The sequence below is a fragment of the Vombatus ursinus genome, unplaced genomic scaffold (assembly GCF_900497805.2).
Source record: "Vombatus ursinus unplaced genomic scaffold, bare-nosed wombat genome assembly UNPS02011916.1, whole genome shotgun sequence".
NCBI lineage: Eukaryota > Metazoa > Chordata > Mammalia > Diprotodontia > Vombatidae > Vombatus > Vombatus ursinus.
In genome coordinates, this window is record NW_020951694.1 from 2,285,760 (window position 1) to 2,304,461 (window position 18,702).

General features: G+C 41.5%; 1 protein-coding gene and 1 pseudogene across 4 annotated transcripts in view; both read left to right on the forward strand.

Annotated features, from left to right (window-relative positions):
- Positions 1–245: 245 nt before the first annotated feature.
- On the forward strand, positions 246–821 carry LOC114039335 (annotated as a pseudogene).
- A 4,610-nt stretch (positions 822–5,431) lies between these two features.
- The window catches only part of NDEL1 (nudE neurodevelopment protein 1 like 1), an 88,389-nt gene continuing 75,118 nt past the window's right edge, over positions 5,432–18,702 (forward strand). For 3 of the 4 annotated variants that reach the window (XM_027857075.1, XM_027857077.1, XM_027857076.1), the window contains exon 1: positions 5,486–5,573. The gene's annotated coding sequence lies outside the window, so the exon portion shown is untranslated. Of the gene's footprint in view, positions 5,574–18,702 lie in introns of all 4 variants that reach the window. The other variant, XM_027857078.1, reaches the window with a different exon arrangement.

An 18,702-nucleotide genomic window follows, 5' to 3' on the forward strand; every position in this document is an offset into this window, starting at 1 on the left:
CTTAGGCCACACCAAGGTTCTCCCTTCAACTTTACCCAGGGACAGACATCCACCTGTAGCTATTCTCAGACTGCAGTACGTGACTTTTTCTACTATTGACTTCTGTAATCAAAAACTCACAACATCATTAAATTATAGTCCTAAGAGGTTTTACCTCAAATAGCAAAATTTCACTAATCACAGCTTGTGGTTTGGATACAATTAATTTCCTTTTGCAGGTTGGTGGGGAATGAGGTGGCAGCACCATGAGGGAATATAAGGTAGTTGGATGTTGCCTGCCTACTCCCCAGAGTCCAGTGCCACCTCTTTATTGGATTCAGATCTTTGCTCCTAATCATGTTGTAGCAAAGTCCCGATTCTGGTACTTCGTTTCCCAGATGAAAAGATGAAGAAGTCCTCTGGAGAAATTGTATATTGTGGACAGGTCTTTGAAAAGTCCCCTCTTAGGGAGAAAACTTTGGCATCTGGCTGCACTACAATTCCAGGAGTGGAAGCTACAACATGTACAGGGAGTATAGAGACCTGACCACTGCTGGTGCCGTCACTCAGTGCTATCGAGATATGGGAGCCCGTCACCGTGCCTGGGCCCACTCCATCCAGATCATGAAAGTGGAAGAAATTCTTGCCATTAAGTGCTGCCAGCCTGCAGTCAAGCAGTTTCATGGCTCCAAAATCAAGTTCCCTCTGCCCCACAGAGTTCTACATGGCCAGCACAAACCATGCTTTACTACCAAGAGGCCCAACACGTTCTTCTAAGTGCAGAGACAAGGAGGCACCTGTTTTATTTGATCTGTTTAAATAAATTTCTCAATTGGAAACCCCCCACCCCCAAATTCTTATATCAGGTATAGGGTTTAGGTAAAGATTAAAACAGTAAGTGGTTATACAAAAAACTGAAATTCTCTAAAGTCTCAGGTGAATTATGGGTTTCTAATTTGATGTCTTATAGTTCTGTGGTTAATAAGATCAGAACCATAAGACTTGAGCTGGTTTTCACCATATGAACTAGTTATTGGAAAATAAAATTTAAGAGAGTGTACCAAATTGTATCACTGTAGTCATAGATATTGTATATCGCAGTCTTGTTTGTTGTTCGGTCATTCAGTTGCATCCAACTCTTTGTGACTCTGTGAACCATACTTTCTCCATGGGATTTTCTTGGCAAAGATACTGGAATGGTTTGCCATTTCCTTCTCCAATGGATTAAAGCAAACAGAAGCTAAGTGACCTATCAAGGGTCACACAACTAGTAAGTGTCTGAGGTTGCATTTGAATTCAGGTCTTCTTAACTGTAGGCCCTGTGCTTTGAGTCACCTAGTTGCCTTTTCCAGTCTTGTTACTGACAGATTTTAGCAGAAATATCTAGGAATCTCTATAAAAGATTTAGAACAAGAGAAAGCAGAGCCCTCTTCAGAACTGTTCTGAAAATGAGGCCTATTCCAGAAAGTCCAGAAGATATTTCCAGGGATCAGATGACCACATGGGAAAACTGGGACTTAAGACAATATATGATGCTTAAATGGACATTGGAAGTGGATTACTAGGATACAAGAAAACGGTGTTATTTAATATTGATGATCATCATTGTATTACTTTGGCCTTTTGTTTCATGGTGTTTAGATCTGCTGAAGTCATGTCGGTGACATAAATCTCTCCTCTCAAAAATTAGTCCATTGTGAGCCCTCTTTGTAGTCTGATCTGTAGCCCGACATGTAATTCTGAATATATACATATATATGTGATTCTAATTATATAAACTTTATAGATTTGGCTTATAAACGATTGATAGTGGAGGGTGCCAGCCCCCTCCCCCAGGAATCAGAGGAGGGGAACTGTGGGAACTGAGTGAACCAAGTCCATCTTGTGACTCAATTCTGGATCTAGCTCAGTTCCCTTTCTATTCAATTATGGATTTAGTCCAATTTCTGTCTTCTGAGAAAATTTTATTCAATTATGGGAATGGTGATAACACATTATTGCACTGTTTGAAATTAGCTCTGCATGGTTAGGAAGCTGGACCACCTCTACCTGTGGCTGGCTTAGAGACCTTTAACTAAGGACCTAGGTTATGCTGATCAGAAACCAAGTCAGATCCAAGGATTGACCACAATTCTACATCTCAAGCAACCAACATGTCTTAACTGCAAATTGACCTGTACTGGTCAATCAGTTACTGTTTTCTTGTTCCTTCGATTGAATACAGACACTTGGGGGGGGCGGGAAGTGGGACACCTCTTTTTTTTTTTTCTGATTTCAGGGAATTGCACCTCTTCATTCTACCCCTTCCAACTCGGAAAGCCCTTGATCTTTCCTTCAATTAGAAATCAGATTATGTAATCTTGTATCCTGGCTTGTATCCTGTTAATTGTTTTCTTTTAATGCATAAAGATTTCACCCCCTGCAATTCAGGGTCCAGGGCTAAGCTGAGGAGGCCTGGTTACAATTTGTTATGCAATAGGCATGTATTGCTCAATAAATCAATATGCCTGAAACCTCGAACTTTTGTTTCCTTTGTCATTTCAGATTTCACCCATCACAATATGGAGGTAGCCAAATTTTCATGACCTTGTGAATGACGCATGCTTATCTTCAGTAGTTCATGTGTAATTTCTGCACGTCACTTCCAAGTGGATGACTGCTGAATTTCTTTTTCTTGAAGGTTTGTTGCTGTTATTCCTGTTGTTGCTTTTGCTTAGACAATAGGGGTTAAGTGACTTACCCAGGGTCACACAGCTAGTAAGCTGAATTTCTTTTTCTAGTTCTTATCTTTCATCTACGGTCCTATAACCAAGAGTTGTCTAATAGATGTTCTGTTCTCTCCACTCAAATTCGATCTTCTCTGATAACTGGCTTTGCCACTTACTAGCTGTGTGGCCTTGGCAAAGTCATGTCTCTCAAAGCCTCAGGTTCTTCTTCTATAGAATTAGGGGGCTGGACTCAGACCTTAAGGTTCATTACAGCTGTAAATTCTATGTCCCAAATTAAACTCATTATCTTCCACCCAGACAAGTTATCCCATTGAGCTTTCTGATTTCTTGTCAATGAGTCACTGTTGTGTCACCCAGATTTAAAACCTTGGAGTCATCATTGGACTCCTTCCTCTTCCTGTCATTCAAAAGTCCCCATAATCTTGCTGTACCCTTCCTCTCTCATTATACCTCATCTTGAATTCTATCAGTCAACTTGGACTCACTGTCCCAGAGGGCACACCAAACTCATTCTTATCTACTGCTTCTCCTACTACTATGTACTATCTACTACTTATATTGTCTTCTGTGTGGTCCACAGTAAAGAGGATTGAAATTAGAATAAAGGCCAAGGTTCCTCATGTGCAAAATGTGGAGGTTGGATTAGAGTCTCTTTTAGCTGCATGATGAGGAAACTGAGGGCCAGTGAAGGGAAGTAATTTTTTCCCCTTGGCCCTAAAAGCCTACTGTTCTTCAAAGAGAAAGACAGACTCTGAGGGGGGAGGGAGTGGTTTCCAAATAAATTCCATACAGGAGGGGTTGGGGAAGTAAACTGGAGCACTTAATCAGATGGTCAGGGGATTACTGACAGCTCAGCTTGCTGGTCTGGTAGTAAAAGGCGTATTTCACTTCCTCTATGATAATTTTTTTTTCTTTTTCCTAACCACCATAGCCTATCTTGATGTCTCTCTCTCTCTCTTTTTTTTAAAACTCTGATAGTATTTAGAGTACTTGATTATATGCTGCCTTGCATTATCTCCTTCTTGTTATTTCATATTAACTATTATCTTTCCTGCCAGGTGTGTAAGTTCTTTTGGGTCAAGGACTCCCACTCCTGTATCTAACTTGGAGCCAGAAATGAAGTAGGCATTTAACAAATCCTGTTCTACTTTTTTATTGCCCTGTCCTACTGAAAAGTGACAGCTAATTCACTGATTAATTTAATTTATTAAGTACTTACTATATTGGAAACTAATATTTTGCATAGTGAAATTACAAGATTCCCCACTGCTCTGGATAGGTTACAACCTATCTTAGGAAGACAAAACAAGCTAGACATTTTTGAGGAGTTGAGACAGATTATGGATGTTATAAATCATTGTCAAGTCTAGAAGCAAGGCAGTCCTCTGCAAAATTTCATGGATATCATAGATATCAGCACTTGTAATGAAAACTGTTCCTCTGATTGTGTTTTCTAGCTAAGTAGCGTAATTTACACATTAGTCTCATAAAAGTATTTTACCTTGGGTTTGATGGAGGGAAACATCTTTAAGGCCCAAGTTCTCTTTAATCCTAAATTCCTTCTTTTCTCCCACACCCATTTTTTTCCCTTTTCGTTAAATGCCTATTATTCCTTACATCTGAATAGTAACCACATTCTGCTGTTGTCTTCCTTTGAAATGTCCCTTGCATCCATTTCTCCCATTCTAATAATCCCATTGCATGGATAAATCTCGAGTCCCTCTGTTCTTCCTCTCCAGCTTTTCTAAATCAGGTTAAAATTAGCTTCAAGGGCAGCTTTGAAAGTGAAAAGAAACTATAACAGAACGCAGCTCGAGGAGAGAGTTTTGGGATGAGAGGAGGGGTGCACTTTCAGGCTTCTGTGATTTATAGGGCAAGGAAACCCCACACAGAATGGGCTAGCTCAGGAGTGGGGAACCTGCGGCCTCGAGGCCACACGTGGTCCTCTAGGTCCTCAAGTGCGGCCCTCGGACTGAATCCAAACTTCACGGGTTCCCCAGCTGTGAAGGACCCTACGGTCCGGCGATTCTCGTAGTGTGGGTCCTGCGGGTCCCAGATATCCTATTTTCACAACAATACAAAGACGTTTTAATTTCGAATACAGTAAATACCATAAATAAATAATTCACATAAACAAAAGCTCTTTTTTTGGGGGGGATATCCTCAGTAATTTTTAAGAGCGTAAAGAGGTTTTAAGATAAAAAAAAAGTTGAAGAACCAGTTATCTAGATTCTAGGATAACCCTCTCCTTTTACAGATGAGGGAACTGAGGCCGGGGACTTGAAAAGGACTTTGTCAAGGTTACACAGCAGGTGAGCCAGGAGGCAGGATGGGATCTCAACCCGACCGAGCTCGTTGACTGCCCTCGCAGCGGGGGGCAACTCTTCACCAGGAAGAGCCGCGGGATGACGGGCCGCGGAGAAGGGCGGAGGAACCGGGCGGGGCCCCTGCGCTTAGATCTGCGAGGCGGCCCTCCGCGCTTGCGCAAGAACTCCGCCACGCTCTCCCACTCCTGCGTGGCTGAGGAAAAGAACGCCCCGGCTGGCTGGCCCTCACCTTCTTCCTCCCCTCCCCATGTCGCCACCCTTCCCCTCCTCCCTTCGGTGCAGGGAGCCGGGACGCTCCGAACCCACACCCCACCTCCGCCCTGCGTCACAGAGAGGCTTGTGACTGCCCCGCCCGCCAGAAGTATCGAGCGCGGAGGTCGGTGCTGCGCGTGACGCGGCAAGCGCGAGCGCGAGCGCGGGCGAGAGCGAGAGCGAGCTCTTTGGGGAGGGCTGGAGAGGAGGCGGAATCGAGGCACTGAAGAGTGGGTCCGGTCCGGTCCAGGCTGGTCCGCGAACATGTCCGTTTGACACTGTCCAGGTGAGACTGACGCGCCGAAGGGACTGGAAGGGCCCGGGCTGGGCCGGGGTGTTTGGGCCTCGGCTGAATTCCGTTTCAGCCGACCTGCGGCCTCGGGACTTCGGGCGGGGCCGGCCGGGCCGCGCTCCCCTGGGCTGCCGGCCCAGCTAGCCCACCTGCAGGGGCCGCGCCCGGCCGGCCTGGCGCTGTCAGTCAGCCCTGCGCCACCGCTGCGGGAGTGGCCGCGCCCACCCCGTCCTCGGCACCCCTCTCGGGAGATGGAGGCCCGGACAGGGAAGACCGCGGAGGCGGTGCGGGAGGGCCGCGCGCTGGGGACTGTCCGGGACGTGGCACGGCGGGCACCGGGGCTCCGGCTGGACCTAGAGGGTGGGGATGCGGATGTGGCGACGCCACCCCTCGCCCGTGCTCTCCCTTTCCTTGGGAAGGCCTTAGGGTCCGTTAAATGTCACCCAGGTGTTTTCAGGTTGCTTCTGGAGTGTGACAAATGAAGCATTGACATAGCACCCTTATTTTTTTCCTAGAGCTAGAAGGGACCTCAGGCTGGCTAGTCCAATCCCTCTCTCTTTTTACAGATGAGAAAACTGAGGTCCAGGGAGGTTAAGTGATTTGCCCAAGGACACACAGGTAGTATCAGAGGTAGGATTTGGCCTAGGTCCTTTGACTCCAGAGCTAGTGCTCTTCCCACTGTACTAAGCTGCAGGTTACTTATTCGTTTTCCCAATATGTAATTGAATGATGATACTATTTTACAATTCGGTGACTCTTCCAAAGCACTTTGACATATATTCTGTTTATACCTTTAAGCCCCAGCAAAAACCCCACCACAGACAGGAAGCCTTCCCCAGCCCTTCTTAATTCTGTTGCCTTCCTGTGTTATTTCCTATTTATCCTGTATGTAGCTTGCTTTGTATGTATTTGTTTGCATGTTGTCTCCCCCTTTATATTGTAAACTCCTTGAGGGCAGGGCCCTCTTTTCCCTCTTTTTTGTATCCTCAGTGCTTAGCACTGTGCCTGGCACATAGTAGGTACTTAATAAATATTTATTGAATTGAATTGAATTTGAACCTGAATGTGGAACTGGGACTAAAAACTAGGTCCTGCATCCTTGGTTGCTATACCTTTCTCACCAGATTGACTCTAACTGAAGTAGCTGATCATTCAATCTAATTAGCTTTCTTCCATTCTAATTTCTGACTTAAACTCTGGGGGAAAATTGAAGTCAAATTAGGGAACTTTGAAAAATAAATAAAAACTTACAATATTTTTGTTTTAACAAGAAGGTTTAAAAGAATATTTGACGGACATGTTGGCTGCTAGAGTATAGTTAGTGACAACTATAGATAGCTACAATAGCATAAAACTTTTCCAAATATTGTACTCAGATACAAGAATAAATTTAGGCTAGGATGAGGTGATTTGATAAGCTGACTGTTGCAAGAGACATCTACTGAATTGACTTCTTAGTCAGTAGCTATACCTGTATGCCATGTGCAATATAATAGTGCTTGACATAAGAATTATGCTGGGTCAGATTTGTGATAGTACATCCAGTCCAGTATTCTGTCTCTGATCGTGGTGTTCAGGGATCCAATCTTGAGCTTTAGGCTTAACTGATCCAAACTTCTTTTTGAACCTTAGGGCCTTTACTTTTCACCACATTCTGAATCTTCCAGGTCATGAACCCCCACCAAAGTCCCTGTGCCACTTTTATGTACCTTCCTGGGTCACTGAAGCAAAGGTTGGCCATTTGGGTTCATAGATTTGCTGCATCTGATCCCTAATTTGTCATTATTAAGGTGTTGCCACCAAGAACCAATTGTTCTCTGTTTTACATCTGCTTCTTTTTCTCTTTTTATCCTGTTTCCACATGATCATGTGGCTTTTTTTTTAAGGATTTGTTTACAAGGGAAAAGAACATAGGAATTCATAAATAATTCAGGACAAGGTAATTAGAAATATGTTAATTTCAGACTGACACCTAAACTTTTTAACCTAAGCCTTAAATAAAATTCTCCTAGCCATTTGGCTATTGACCCTCTTCTAGCCTGGTAATGTCATGCTGCCGTGTCTGGCTCTCTCATGGCTGCATAAAAGAATATTGTCTTTGCTACTAGAATACTCCCAAGCTGATTTTGAGATTCCTTACTTGGGTGTGCTGGATCAAGCTCTTTTGCCCATTATATATTCCCTGGATCTCTCTCAACCAATCAGGAAGTGACTTGATGGCATGACTTTTGGTCCTTCCTCCCACATTCCTATATAATCACTTTCCATCTCCTCCCCCTCAAAATAAATACAAACACATAAATACTATAGTGTTTCCATCACCTCCAAAATCAGAAAGATTCAACCCAACAAATAAGTTACTCCAAATATACAAAAGACAACTCCTTTCCTTAAACTGTGGTACCAGAGAATAGTTTATGGGAGGAAATGTTTGATTTCCCTTATGCCAACCTCAAAAGTTTAGAGAGACCATTCTTCCCTAATCCTTGTGTCCTTTGGCAACTCTTTAGTATCTGTCAATACCTGTGCTCTTTTTTCTATTATCTTTTGAGATTACAGAAGCAAAGAATGTTTGAACTGGAAGTGAACTTAGAGATCATCTGGTCCAAATTCCCCACTGCCTTATTTTACTGTTAGTCTTTTTGGCTGTAGTAGCACACTGGAGCTTCAGGAAGCACTCTACAATGACTCTCAGATACCTTTTTTGGATTGCAGTTGATAGTTTAAAAACCACCACCTTAATAAATGGAATTTGCATTATTTTCCTCACTTTCCCTGCTGTGAAATTTTCTGTTTTTCTGCCTATTCTGACAACATCCAAAGATCTATTGCTACCTTGAAAAGTTTAGTTTTAGCTGCATATTAGTAAAAATTTCAGATAAGATCTATCTAAGCACTGATCCCTGGGGGAATTTCAGTTCTCCACATGCGAAAGTTGTGTATTTATCCCAAACTGATATTTCCTGACATTAATTCAGTTCATTAATTTTGACAGCCTCACTTTCCACCTGCCCCTCCATCATAGGATCTTAGATTTAGAGCTGGAAAAAGGTATCCTTAGGGATCCTTGAGGCTAACCCCTCTCATTTTACAGATAATGAAATGAGCCCAGAGAGGTTAAGTGAATTGTCCTACTAGGTCATGCAACTAATAAATGTTTGAAGTGGGATTTGAACCTAGATCTTCCTTATTCTATCTGTCCCGCATTCTATCTACTGCACCTTGGTGACTTAAAAAATGATCTCTATTCTGTGTAACTTTTATTAATTAAATAAGTTATATTGCCTTCTTTTTCCTTGTCTTCATGCTTTTTTTTCTTTTATTCCTTTAAAAAAATTTCATTAATCAAGCTTTGATTTCTTTTACAAAAAAAGGTTACTTTTAATAAGTTGTTTGCTTGAGTGTTTTGATCTTATGTTTTCTTGGAGATCTCTGTTATATTTCATTTTGCTCAGCACTAGTCTGTTGTTCCCATAGGGTCCTTATGAAGCCCTTTTTATGGATGGAGTTTGAAGCATGACTTTCTCCACTTTTGCATTGCTAACTTCTTGGAGAATTGTAAGCAAACTTTTCATCTCTAGAGGATCCTAGATCTTGCCTGCCTGCTTCTCTGTACAGCCACTACCCATTTTAAAAAAAATTGAACTCCCTGTTTTTCTATAAACTGGTGGTGTCATTTCAGTAATGTTCCTAGGAATGGGCAATATTTATTAAGGAAGAAGTCAGTTTGGGATTGGCATTAGTGCTTGGCTTGTAAATAAATGTCTGAGTTGATTGTGTGTTTATGTGTGTGTGTGTGTGTGTGTGTGTGTGTGTGTAAGTTTATTGATGATTTTTGGCATTATTGTTACTTTTCAATACTCCCACCTCACATAGAACCCTTTCTTCTAACAAAGAGAAAGAGTTAAGCAAAACAAATGGGACACGTGGACCATGTCTGAGACAATGTGTAACATTCTCTATGTTTCTAGGCTGGAAGGAGATTTATTATTTCTTCTCCAGGACCAAGATTGGTTATTAATCAATTTAGCTGCTTTGGTTTTTGTTTTTTTTTGGTGAGGCAATTGGGGTTAAGTGACTTGCCCAGAGTCACACAGGTAGTAGGTGATATGTGTCTGAGGCTGGATTTGAACTTAGGACCTTCTGACTCCAGGGCTGGTGCTCTATCCACTGCACCACCTAGCTGCCCCCAATTTAGCTGCTTATTTAGTGTTTTCATTTATATTTTTGTAGTCATTGCTTATATTTTTCTCTTCATTCTGTTTTCTTTGCTCTGTGTCAGATAATCTCTTCCCAAATTCCTCTGAATTCTTCATATTTGTATATCTGTAAGTATCGTATAGCATATATGCAAAGTATTTCTGGATAACATTAGAGGGTAAGGAATGCCTGGAAAGGCCTCTAGCAGAGAGTAGGATTTGAAGAAAATCAGAGATTTCAAGAGACTGCCAGTGAAAAGGAAGACAGGAGATGAAACATCATATATGAGGAACAATAAATAGTCTAGTATGTTTGGACAATAGAGTGTGGAGAGAAGTAATATCTAAGAAGATTGGAAAGGTAGGAAAGAGCTATCTTGTAAAAAGCTTCAAATGCCAAACTGAAGTGTTTTTATTTAATCCTGGAGGTAATAGGGGGCCTCTGGAATTTTTGTGTGTGAGGGTAACATGGTCAGATCTCTACTTTAGAAATCACTGTGTTATATGAAGGATAGATTGGAGTGGGAGGAGTGGGAGAGCTGCCAAATAGGAGGTTGTTGGACCTCTCTCCCTCCTCATCTCTGCCTCTTCACTTTCCTGTCTTCCTTCAAGTATCAGCTCAAGACATTCCTCTGGCAAGAGGTCCTTCACAGTCCTCCTTAACCTTAGTGCCTTCCCTCCAAGGTGATCTCCAGTTTATACTGTATATATCTATATCTGTTGTACATAGTTGTTTGCATTTTGTCTTGCATTAGACTTCAAGTACTTTTTTTGGGGAGGGGGGTTTCCAATTAAGAAATTTATTTAAATAGATCAGATAAAACAGGTGCCTCCTTATCTCTGCACTTAGAACATGTTGGGCCTCTTGGTAGTAAAACGTGGTTTGTGCTGGCAATGCAGAACTCTGTGGGGCAGAGGGAACTTGATTTTGGAATCATGAAGCTACTTGATTTGAGGTCTGTGGCACTTGCTGGCAGAAATTTTTTCCACCTTCAAGAACTGGATGGAGTGGGCCTGGGCACGGTGATGGGCTCCCATATCTCGGTCTGCACTTATTTCTTTTGCCCCACTCCAACCACTTGCCAGACTGTCAACTACATAACGACTGGGTCTGATTTTCAATTTCCCTCATCCCAGGGCTCTGCGCATAGTAGGCAATTCACAGGATTCTCACTTGACCTGCAGGAAATATCTTTCCAGTTCTGCCTTCATGGAGATAGATGCAGGAACCAAATTTCCAACAATCCTGACTAGGACAAATGTTGCCTGTGCGCCACAATCCTCGGGTCAGCCCAGAAGGGCCATGGCCTCTTAGGAGTGTAGATTCCACCGTTTCGCTTTCTGGAGGCCCATTTACTGTACAGACTTCGAGTACCTTGAGAGTCATGGACTGTCTCCCCCCGCCCCCCCCAACCTTTCTTTGTATTCTTAGCGCTTAGCACAGTGTCTGAAGCATGTTGAATGTGCTTAATAAATGCTTGTTGACTTGACTCAACACACTCTATATAAGCCAGCCAAACTGGCTGGGCCTCATATGTGACATTCCATCTTTGTGTCTTTTCAAACTCCCTTCCCACTCCTCCCCAATGCCTGGAGTACATTCTTTATTCATTTCTGCCTCTTAGAATACCTAGAGTCCTTCAAAACTCAGGTCAAGATCTATCTTCTCCATGAAGCCTTCTTTGTTCCACATTCCCCCAGCTACTAGTACCTTCCCTGCCCCCATTACCTTCGGTTTATCTTGCATGTACTTAAGTGTACATGCTTAAGGGACTGTTTCATTTTTGTTTTTGTATCTCTAGCACCTAGTACAATGCCTGGCACGTAGTAAGCTTTTAATAATTGCTTTTAATTAATTGCCAATTTGGGTATGAGATGAAACTTCAGGTGGTTTTAATTTGCCCTTCTCTTTAATGATTTGGAACTTTTCCTTGACATCAAACAAATTCCTTTTATGTTCCAGGTGCTCTGGTAGGGATACAAATACACGTATGTATTAAGTGGTGGGTCTATAATGTCTTGCCTTTAAGGAGCTTACATTCTATGTGAGGGATGTATGTTCATGGATATGAGTGTACCAGATGTACTAAAAAAAATACAATGTTGGAATAAGGTGGTGGATAGGGATTGTGAGGACGACTAGAGTCAGGAAAAGCCTCCTGAAGGAGGTTGCATTTGAGAAAAGACTTAGGGGTTCCAAGAGGAGAGGTGAGGAAGAGAGCATTGTAATAGCTGTAGGCATAAAGGTTAGTCTGTGCAAAAACATGGAGGTGGAAAACAGAATATTGTGTATGGGGAAATGGTAAATAGGTCAGTTTGAATGGAACATAGTTCATGAGAGGGAATAGTGTGTAATCAGCCTGGACAGGTAGTCTGCTTTAATTTTATAATGTACCTTTTTACATTTAGGTCAGGTATTCATTTGGAGCTTATGTCGAGGTATGTGATATAAGATGCTTGGCATATAAACCTAATTCCTGCAAAACTGCTTTTTAGTTTTCTCAGAGTCCTGTCCAGTAGGGACTCCTGTCAGTAGTTAATGTTATTGAGTTTATCGAACACCAGGCTACTGTGTTCATTTACTTCTAGGTCTTGTATTGTCTTTTCCACTGATTTACTTTGACCATTTTTTAATCAGTACCAAATAGTTATAAAGTTTCTTTTCCACTAACCTACGTTTCACAAATCACAAAACTTACTGGACTTCTTTCCCATCTTCTACCTCTGTTTCTCTCTACCTTTGCCTGTCTGGAGGCATTTGTAGATATCTGAGAGTTAGTGGTTCTCTTGTCCGATTGGGTAGTAATAGTTGTTTTCCTTTGAATAGTTACTATTTTAGCCATACGATAAGACTGCTGGCTCCAAGTGAAATTTCTTTCAAAAGAAAATATAAATATAGGTAAAGACTGAAAAATAAACACTGAGTATGGGCCATAGGTTTTATACAAGTGATATTTTCGAGGGAAAATGAGAGATCTGTATTTAGACCTATATTCTGTGAAGGGCAATGTGTTTGTAAGAGTATTGGATGAAAAGTCAGAAGATTTGAGTTTTGGTACTTGCTTTTTAGGTTTGTGGCCCTAGGTAAGTCACTCAGCTTCTGTTTTTCTCACTTGCTGTATCTATAAAATGTGGGGCTTGATGATCTCTGATATTTCCAAGTTCTGAAATTCTGTGATGCTGTGTTAGTGGTATCTACCTTTCTCTGTATGTATCTTTTCCCTGATTATTTTTCATTTCAGTTTAGCTTTGTGTAAGGTACTGTGCTAGGCATTGGGGATGTCTACCAATAAATGTTAAGCACCTACTATGTGTCAGGCTTTATGTTAGGTGTTGGGGAAATGAAGACAAAAATGGCACTACTTGTCCTCAAGGAGCTTATGTTCTGTTGGGGAAAATAGCATGTACGCATAAAAGGATGTGCAAAATATATACAAAATAATTTCAGGGCAGAATGAGACACTAGCAATGGAGAATCAGAAAAGGCCTCCCATAAAAGATGACGTTTGAATTGAACTTTAAAGAAAAATGAGAGATTCTAAGAAGCATGAGTGCTGTTCCTGTCTTAAGAGAGATATCTTATGTAAGGCAAAAAAAGGCTGGATATTTTGGCTGGACTATAGAATTTGTGAAGGTGATTAACACATCTCTTGCATCTGCCCCCTACCTTAAGTCTCCACCTGTCCAGTCTATCCTTCACAGAGCTTCCAGTGATATTACTACAGCACAGATCTGACTATGAAACTCATCAACTCAGTAAACTTGAATGTCTCCTTATTATCTCTAGAATAAAATATAAGCTCTTCTGTTAACATTTTAAACTCTTCATGAGTGGGCTCCAGACAATTTTTCCAGGTTTATTGTGCATTATTCCAGGAATTTGGGTTTATTTATTAGGTAGTGGGCAGCTAGGTGGCACAGTGGATAGATAGAGTGGCAGGCCTGGAGTTAGGAAGACCTGAGTTCAAATCCAGCCTCAGATACTTACTAGCTGTGTGACTTTAGGCAAGTCACTTAACCTTGTTTGCCTCAGTTTCCTCATCTGTAAAATGAGCTAGAGATGGAAATGGCAAACCATTCCAGTATCTTTGCCAAGAAAGTTCCAATGGGGTCATGAAGAGTTGGACACTATTAAAACAACAGCAACAATGACAACAAGACGGGATTAATGTATTGGAACTGTATAGTATTCTGGATGATTACTCTAAATGTGGGATTAGACAAACTGGAAGCTGAAAGGTTAGGAGCCTGTTTGATATAGCCTAGAGAGGTTGTAGGGCAGTGGCTGTGGGCAATCAAAAGTTCGTAACTCTAGAATTGGAAGGGACATTAGAGGAGGAAATTGAGGCTCAGGGTTATGTAACTTGCCTCTTACCTAGTGTCATAGAGGTAGTAAGCATCAGAATTGGAGTTGATTTGGCAGGCTATGACTCCAAAGATAGTGCTCTTTCCATTATATTACTCATTGAAAAGAGGAGTAAAGGATGCAAAGATATTGCAGGAAGATATTTATTGGAGCTTGGGCAGGTAAATAAGTTAACCGGGTTTGTAGCCTATGTATATGTAGATTTTAGGTCAGAAATTAGAACAAATTGAGACTCCTGTAAGCTATATACTGGTTTAAAAAAAAGGAATTTTACTTAACCGTGTCAAAGGACATCTGTTGAGATCAAGAAAAGGGAATGTCCGGGATTTTCAACTGAACACAGATTCTTATTCTGGCTCTTGTTTCTGGTCTGCTGTCTGAAGCCTTGGGGATGTCACACTATTTTTTGTACTTAGGTGACCAGACAGCTGTGCCAGTGGCCTGAGCTATAGTACCTGAGCCAATCAAATCTCGAGGACATTTTTAAAGGAAAAACTAGCCTAGTTTTTTTTTTTTTTTTTTTTTTTTTTAGGTGGGGTAAGAGGGTTAGGATAGAGCTTCTAGCACACCACACTACTTGATGGTAAGAGCTTCTAGAGCAGAGGTATCAAGCTCACTGGTAATGGCTGGCAAAATTTCGAGGTGTCACCTGAATCAAATGAAAATGTAATTGGGAAATATTTTTAAAAATTAATAAAATACAACATAGATAATGTTAGTGTGTGTGTGTGTTTTAAGTCATTATGCTGCCCACAGGGATTCTTTTCTATTTGAGTTTGACATCACTGTTCCTCCTCTGCTTAACTTTAGTGTTGTTACAGATCAACTCTGACCTGGGGATAGAAGCCCCACATGGGTAATACTGAATGATTTCTGTTGATTGTCACCTTTGCCAGTTTGCTGGGTGTGATGTTAATTCTCAGAATTGTTTGATATTTGTTTCTCAGGTTAGTGTTTTGGAGCATTCTTTCATCTGGTTATTAAAAGTTTACAATTCTTTTTTTGAGAATTTTTTCTTTATATCCCTTGACCACTTGTTTATTTGCAAATGGTTTTTGTTTTTCTTTATATTGGTTGTCTGGATACCTTGGATATCAGACCGTTATCAGAAAATAGCAAAAACAAAATAATGATTAATAGTCCCTTGAAGGGGGTGACTGAGTAAGAGAGAGTCAACACCAGACAGAAACCCAAGATTTCATCCTGCCATCCCCATTGGAAGGACTGAATCCTGGATCTAAATAATACGGTCTGTGTAGTGAATGTTGCCAACTCTTTACAATTCACAGTGGATCTCTTGATGTAAAGAAATGACCAGGAGCAAGAATGATACAAAGAACTATCAGGACTACAATGAATATAATGATACTTTTCCTATTTAATCAGGATCATCATCACAAGTAGGGAAGAATTGTCCTATACCACCATTCACTTAGTGTTCTCTAACCCACCATTCAGAACTTCCTGCTCCCTCACGGCTCCATGGAGGGTCCGAGGTGGGGAATACCAAGTCTTTGCCCCATAAGAAGGCTCTGAAGGACTACCCGCCTATTTATTCTGTGTTTGCTGGATTTTTACTTTTACCTCCCACTTGTCAGAAAACAAGTTGCCTCCTAACAGTGCCACCCCTTGGTCCTCCAAGTCCTTCCTGGGGAGCAGTGTAGAAGTTGAGTTCTGTATTATAGTAAGCAAATGACTACACTGGACTTTCTTTGCCATTGCTTACGCCAGTGTCTATGTTGGCTGAGACCAATATTTCTACCTATTCTACTGTTGCCCAGCATGTCTTTTTAGTCTTCCTCTAGACTCAGTGTCTGTCTCAGTTGCCATTGCTATTACAGCCCAAGGTACTGTCCACTGCATCCCTGTCCCACTGCTTCTGCCTCTACCTCTGCCTTGGGGGCCTCATTTCAGTACACCCCAGTAGGCAATCACAAACCACCACTAATTTTCTCTTCTCCTGACCCTTAATGAATTCTCTTCTGACAATTCATGGACTCATAGCATCATTCTTTGGAGGACAAGTAGCTGCCACTTCTTCAGAATGTACAGCTCCCTCTTTTCAAATAACCTTGTTTGTTTTTTTAGCTCCAGATGTCCAGTTCCAGGGGTCCTTCCCTTTTTCTCTTGTATAATATTCAACCCTTTAATAATCAGATACAGGTCAAGATTCCTTTCTGTTTTTCTTCTTTATTTTTACACTGAAGCCCTTCCTGGTTTTTGTTGTTTGTTTTGTTTTGTTTTTGGAGCATTCTTTCTTTATATCTTAAGAGAATAGGGAGATTTTCCTCAAGTCTCTTTACATTCTCATTTGGGAGGGATAGTAGCCTCCATATTGATTAACAGTCATTTGGCCATGAAATACGAGCATTACATATTCATTGTTGATTACTACAAGCATCTTCCTGCCTTCTATGACCTACTGGAAGTGACAGCCTCGGTACTTATCTTTCTTCCTAGTAGCTGTCCTGTACCCTCATCCTATTAACCTATGTTCAGGTTCATGAATCCGAGGCACTGCTTGGGCAGTATTCTTATTTTATCATAAGCCCATTCTTGTTTTATTGATAATTTTCCACTGTCGTATTTGTAAGATAGATCTATAGATATGTAAAATGCTTTTGAGACTCAAAGTTGTTTGCATGCCAACTTCAGTATCAGAAGTCAGCAAACACAACTTGGTAATTAATTGGATGTGAGGTATGGGAGATGTCAAAGATGAGAGCCTGAGAGAATTGTGGTACCATTATTTTATCCTAAGGAAGACAGGAAATAGGGCGGTCTTGAAGAAAAAATAGTAAGTTTAGTTTGGTATATGTAGCAATTTCAGGTGCTAATGAGATGTCTATTCCAAGAGAAATGCTCAAAAGGCAGTTGAAAATGGAGCTGAGGAGAATTGGGGCTGGAGAAGGAATACTTCCCCTCTCTTCCTTAACTTACCTTAATATGAAAAAAATTAATTTGGATATAAGTTCAACTTTAGTGCCTCATCATAGTATGGAGGTAGTGGTGGGTTTTTAAAAGTGATATCAATGAAGCATAATCCCTGGTAGGTAGGTTCAGCCATCCTTGAAAGGTTTTGAGCATGTTCCTAGTGAGAGGCTGAATTTACTGTCTGCAGGCCAACCTAGATAAATATGGAGAAACTTAGCAATGGAATTTTTTAAGCACCTTTGTGCTTAGGACACTGCACCAGGTGCTGGGGTGATGAATTCTTTACCACTTGCTGAATAGAGTTTTATGTTCTCTGTTCTTCATTGAAAAAGTAGGTGATTTCCTGCAAAGATTGTAATCTGAAAGGTTCCAACTATTCCCAGCTCCCCTCAGAAACTCCCTACCAAAGCTGAAAAAGAGCACCATATGAAGCAGTGATTCACTAAAACAGAAGGGAAATAACATCCAATCTAGGACTTTACAAGAAGTCCAGATGCCCGCTGGTATTCTTGTTTTGTGGACCCTTCAGAAAACCTGAAGTCATTGGAATCATAACCCCAGTTTGTCAGAGCAGCTTCAGGAAACAAAGCCACCCTCAAGTGGATTACTTACTGCACAAAGAGACTGAAGGACACAGAAGCCCAGGTAGTGCCCATCTTGGGTCCTTCAGGAATTCTACAGTCACCCTGATTTCCACAATTTGCTTTCTGCTGAATTAAACAATCAGGTTAGAGCCATTACAAGAACTACAGAAGCTGAGGAGTGGTTCTATTGCTAATCTGGACATTGAGGTGGTGATGCAATATTGTGCTGGATGCAGAACCGTATTATCCCCCTAAGTAAGGATCAAGCAGCTATTCTAGCCCACATGGGTTACGTGTGCCACTTGCAACAACCACCTAATGCAAGTAGCTCTCAACCTGTTCCTCAATTGGCAAAATTTCACATTTATCCCATCTCAGGGCAAGAAGTTTGCCTCTAGTGATCATCAGGTACATCATCATGCATCTGACTGCTAGGTGTCCAATCTCTATGAAGCCATGTCCATGATGAATCAGTGCCACCATAGGAAGAGAAAGAGTTCTTTGGTCCAGCAGTTTCTTGGTTTTGGCCTCCAGGAAGACTTACCTGATTAGAATGAATTGCTTTTGGGTATAATGACCCTTCTTTATTTCTTCCCTGGAACAGAGATCCTGCACCTTAGAGCCCTTACTCTTCTAGAAGGGCTTCATAATGCCCTGGAGAAATAGCTTAAATTTCTCTCGTTTGGAAGGCTTCCTTTCCTTTGGGATGATTCAGATGATTTCTTTCCAGAAGAGACTTGGAAGAACCAAAGGGTAGTATTGTTGGGAGGTGTCTTGCTTTTTACGTTGTTATGTAGCTATGGTAAATGTCTGTTTACTTGGAAGAAAGGGGATCGCCCTAGTCTGAGTTGTTAGTTATTCTGAATCTCTGGATAAAGGTGAGGGAAAAGTCCTTATTTAGTTCCCATGGGAAAATGGGGCAACCTCTCTACAGAGACTTCTAAAGGGCAAAATTTTACTATCATCGTCCTGATAGGGTTTTCAGGGAGGGGGATGTTTTGGTTGGGTGAGCAAGGCAGTACTGGGGAGGGGGGGATTTT